Consider the following 5,354-nt stretch of genomic DNA (forward strand, 5'->3'; position numbering starts at 1 on the left):
ATTAATGTCCAATTATAAAGGAATTTGTAATGAATGTTTTCAACTAGATGGTAGCCGGTGTCCAATTGTATGCTTCGTGTCACGGGACCCTGAGTAGAGATGTTATAAAAACCCTGGACGATTGCAATAAAGCGGACATATTTGTGATCTTATAGATCTGTGTGTATGTCTGGTGCCTCTCCGTTAAAACTGCAGGAAGGGTTAAATAAACACTTTTGCAGACAAAGAGCAGATATGACAGAAAACACATTTATTTAACCTGCTGCACAATGGAAATCTCAATCATTTTCACCTGCCAGCTGAGGGAGAAGTGGCTCACATGGTTTGGGCACAGGAAGCCTCTCTGCAGTTTTGGGGGCTGAATTTCTCTTTCTCTGAGGACATCCCTGTGGCTGAGTGGCAGTAAAGTGTTTGGCAGTGTGCATAAACACGGAGAAAGACGCGGTTCCTGCCCTGAGGAGCTTAAAATGTGACGTGGACAACACTATTCCAACATACAACAATTGACTGAAATGTGATCCATCTGACATAAGACCCATTTGAACAAGCAATTTGATTATCAAATATATATATATATATATATATAAAGGGCACAGGGAGGACACAGTGGTGTGTTCTGCTATGCATTTCTAGGTTTAGAAGTCTACAGGCACAAAAGGTAGTGGTGGTTTGCTCGAGGGAGGGATTTTAGTTTCTTTGGCGGGGCTGCTCCAGCCTGGTGCTTCCTGAACGAAAATAAAGACAATTAGGTCAGAACTCAGCAATGATTTTACGTGTCTGAATATTGGAAATACTGGGGTGAATTAATTCCCATGCAACAGAGGAACTCAGATTTAGGAGAGGCAGTTTGAAAGAAGTGATGGATTTTCTGTCCAGTTGAGGCCCCACCAGTTGAGGTTGTGAAATCCTTGGCAAAGCCTGAATTAGCTGGGAATCCTGTCCAGGTCAGGTTGGATGGGGCTTGGAGCAGCCTGATCTAGTGGAAAATGTCTCTGTCCATGCCAGGGGGGTTGGAATGACACAATCTTTAAGGTCCCTTCCAACCCAAACTGTTCCATGATTCCATGGATCCCCCCAGGTCTAGAAAGAGCATTTTTTGCTTTGTGACTGGGAGGAAATCCCAACTCCCAAGGGAGAATCTGCTGGCAATTCCAGCTCTCTTGTAGGCTAACAGCTTTTCCCTGGTAAGTTATTGCCTGATCCATATTTCAGTGAAGAAGAGAAGAGTCAGCAGGATGAAGAATCACAAAATACAGATGTGAAACCACAGAACTGGAGAGAACTTGGACACTCACACAGCTCCAGAGGCCCTTCCTGTTTGGAATTAAACTTGGTCTAATTTCGAAGGCAACCAGAAAAAGATTATGTTGTGTCATATTTCTGGTCAGGCTTCTCTCCTTCAAGCAGTAATTTCCTTTTTTAACATTTCAACTAAATTTGAGAGAAGGGCTTCATTTGGGACGTGAAGCTCCTAAAAGTGTCAGTGAAATCAGAAGCTGAGTAAGGGAGGAATTCTCATTCCAGATGGAAGAGAAGCTGCAATGAGTCTAATGGGCACTTAATACTGACCTCTTTATCAAGTTTATGTTACTTTTGGAATATTTAGAAACTGTGCTCAATTTCCCAATAATTACCTGAAAACCTGTTCAAGAAATAATGTGTCACAGGGAGCTGCACTAAGACTCTTCTGGCTCCTCCACCTCTTCATTTCCTTCTTCCTCTTCCTGCTTCTCTTCTTCTTCCTCCTTTTTTTAGAGAAAAAAGTTGTAATTACCATATAGGAATCCAAAATAAGAATGTGAAATACATGATATAAGGTTTAGTATTTTTAATTATGTGATTTCTTGGAGGATTGAACAAGATTCCTGGAGCACAGAAACTGGACTCTTGAATGATCTAAAAATCAATCAGAGTCAGATAGCACAGCCTTGGTTCAATTGTAAAACTTATTTCTCTGTTTTATGTGGAAGAAATGGCACAATTTGAAGGCAACAGCCCTTTGCCTCAGCCAACCAAAGGAACAGTTATCTGAAAGCTTGAATTTGTGCAGCACAGACAACAACCTGTGCTTGCTGCCTTTCAAGAGTAAATGAAGCTTTGGAGTGTTGTTCTGCCCTGAAAAACAGCTGAAATCTGCTTTGTAGGCTCTTCTGCTCCTTCTCTTCCAACAAAGTCTTGTCCAAAGGCATTTCTATGTGGAGAAATGAGCTTTATATCAAAGCATCATCTCTTCATGTAATGTTTGGGCTGCAAAAGTGATGTGAATTCCTTCCTGGCATAATCAACTTATCAAATAATATAGAATTAGTTCTCAGTCAGGACTGCAGGTCTTATATGAGCAGCTCAGACCTTTGGTTTTCCCCTCAGACACCTCCTGTCTTAATAAGAGTCACATTTGAGTCTCTGCAGTAAAATCCTGCTTAAACACGTGCCTGGAATGGACCTGTTGGAATCAGATTCCTGGTTTAAATCATTACTTTTCAGGGAAAATCACTGCATTGAGGGATTATCCCTGCACAACCAGAAAGGCAGGATGAACACCCTCACGGGTCAGGTGGATTAGAAGTTCTTATGCCAAAGGAACATCACCAATACATTGGTGTCATTGATTGTCAAAGATAGAGTTGCCTTGGAGGTCCTTGGCAAATTTTATTGAAGACTCTGAAATGCAATTTTTTCTTCCATTTACAGAGGGTTTTTCTAATGATTTAAAGGCCTGTCTTTGTTCCCAGACAATAAGGCTGTGATAGAATAGCAGAATGGGATTTATATTTAGTTTTGTGAATAAGGATCTACCAAGTTCTGAGTGAAGCAATGGGACTGAAAGGGAATTAAATGCACACAAAGAAAAGGTGAAAACAAAGTGTCCAAGTACACTTACCCCTGTTGCTGCATGTTCTTCCTTGCTTTCCTACACAGGAGACACAAAAGAAAATGTTAAAAAGGCAAATCAAAGACAGAATAGCAGAGGTCATACAGGAAAAAAAACACTGCAAAAATCAAACACTGAATTTAGGGAAATTATGTGGCATTCAGTGGATTCACTTTGAGATGATGTCCTCCAGATTAACTCACAGAGCACATTTAAACTAAGCTTTTTTTGCAGGAAAAGGGCTATAAAATCACTAAATGGAGCTCCATTTTTCTCAGTGAGTTCAACTGAATCTTCTTCATTGACAAGCAAGGCCTCAGAGCTGAGATTCTGTTTGCTCGTTCAGGGGGAGGTTTTGTGGGTTTTTTGGTAATTAGTTGGTCTGCAAAATGCAAGTTAAATCAGATTTATAGAGAGTCTTATGTGTGTTAGTTTTCATCACTCAGAATCTGGCTGGTGGTTGTGTTAAGTGTTGTAGGCTGGAACAGATGCCTTGGCTGGGGAATAAGGAACAATCCAAGCTGGGTTTAGGCTGTGCATTGAGCAGAAGTGATGAGAGAGATAAAAAAAAAGAGAAAAAAATATAAATGGGCAGTGAATAGAACTTAATGTCAGACCCTAAGCTGGTTGTGACCAGCAGAGAGCCCTTGCTGCTTCACGTGCAGAGGAGCTCAGGGTCCTTTCCTCAGAAAACTCAGAGACCAAGGGATTGACAAAGCAGGGAAAAGGGATACTAAATCCAAGCAAGATGGTTCCTAGTGTTCTTCAGCAGAGAGTGGGGATTAGGAATGAAAAAAAAAAAGAGATTAGAAGGAAGTTAAGGCTGAAGTGATTAGGGAAGGAATGTTCTGCAGCAGGTTTAAGGTGAAGCAAAATTCCACAATCTAAAGAAATTTGAGTGCAGATGTCTCTCAGTGGCCCAGGCTGAGAGCTGCTCCTGTCACTGCTGGATGTGTGGGAGCAGCTTTCTATCCCAGCATCAGCTCTGGGTTTCCCAGGGTTCTTGTGTGGATGAAGGGCTGGAGATGCTGGAGCCTCAGGAGTCTCACGGGAGTTCCATAATTTTTTTTTGGGGGGGGAAGCCACCGGAGGAGAGCTGGCTTGGCTACACCCAGCTTGAAGGAGTCATTTTGGAGATGGTTTTGGAACTGGTGCTGAAAAGGGCCAAAATGCCAAGACTAAATTCCCTCTGGCAGATTAACTCAGACACAGAACATTAAACTGCCATTTCTCCATTTTTTTGTGTTGTTACTATGTGTATCCTTTAGGATTTAAAATCCAGTGGAGATACTCCAGTGGCAACCTGACAGTCTTTCAGTGGATTTACCTTCAGAAAACCCTGACCAGGTAAGAAATTGTTACTCTAAAACTTTCTTTTAGAGGCACAAAAAGGAGATGCAGAGACAAAAGGTGGAACTCATCTTGCTGTAGCTGCCTCAGAGCTGTTCTTCTCATCTAAACTTGCCCTCTGTGTGCTGTCTGGAGTGAATGAGGAGAGCAGAATTCCTACAGAATGATTCATGCCATCCCAACAGAAGTGATAATTGGGATGAGCTCTAGCAAGGCAGGCAGATGCCACGTGGCTGAAAGGATTTGTCCTGGGTGACATGAGAAGTGTGTGTGGGGTGGTGGAACAGGGAGGAAAATGCTTTTTGTGCTCTTCTCCCCTGCCTGGGAAACTGAAGGACAAATCTATTTTCCCATTTCCAGCTCCCACCCATTGTGTGAGGAGGGGAGCAAGGTGCTGGCTGTGCAGGAGTGCTGCTGCCTGATGTCACTGCAGAGCCTCTCAGACACAGCTGCTGACACATTTGCAGATGTGTTCCAGCATTCTGCTCTCATCTGAGAAACATCAGAGCACACTGGCAGCCAGAAGGGCAAGAAACCCAACCCAGCCAGGGAGGAAACGCAGTTTTGTGCTGGGTTTCTCTGGGGAGCCGAGGACAAAGGAATTCGGTGGCACTCACGTGTCAGCTGGAAATCATTGGGACGTAAAAAGGGCTTGGGGACAATTTAAGCAGGAATGTCTGTTCCCACTGAGAGCTGGATCTCCTCATCACCGTTTGGTGATGGGGCTTCCCAGTTCCTGAGGCTGGCAGGAGGTTGTGAAAAGGGGCTTTTCCAGCCCTACAGGGACTGGGTCAGTCATTATTAAAGGTGTGCAGGGAGGTGTTTCCTCTGGAAAAACATTGCAGCTGGATGGAAGAAAAAAAAAAAAAAAAAAAAAAAGAAACAAACCCCATTTGTTTTGGTCTTTAATGAAAGAGAGGATGCATTTGTGATAGGTATTCCCCTGGGATGGTCTCATCTCCAAACCACAAGAGAAGTGTGAGGGCTCAGGTGCTGCAACAGGGCTGGCTGCTTGGGAAGGGTCACCTGACACTGCAGCATCAAAAATAAACCCGGCCCTAAAAGCCAGAATAAACCCACCCTTCAATGCCAGAATAAACCCACCCTTGTGGGTGCCCTGCAGTTTGAGATG

The 5,354-nt window shown here is 43.3% G+C and overlaps 1 long non-coding RNA gene across 1 annotated transcript; it reads right to left on the minus strand.

Annotated features, from left to right (window-relative positions):
* Nucleotides 1–233: 233 nt before the first annotated feature.
* On the minus strand, nucleotides 234–2,906 carry LOC114071339. The gene is made up of 3 exons (XR_003574020.1): nucleotides 2,882–2,906; nucleotides 1,635–1,742; nucleotides 234–725 (listed from the first exon to the last, which is right to left on the minus strand). It is a non-coding gene; the product is annotated as an uncharacterized LOC114071339 (long non-coding RNA).
* Between the last annotated feature and the right edge of the window lie 2,448 nt (nucleotides 2,907–5,354).

The sequence above is a fragment of the Empidonax traillii genome, unplaced genomic scaffold (assembly GCF_003031625.1).
Source record: "Empidonax traillii isolate 1590-97213 ecotype Southwest subspecies unplaced genomic scaffold, ASM303162v1 scaffold1966:size76252, whole genome shotgun sequence".
Taxonomy (NCBI): Eukaryota; Metazoa; Chordata; class Aves; order Passeriformes; family Tyrannidae; genus Empidonax; species Empidonax traillii.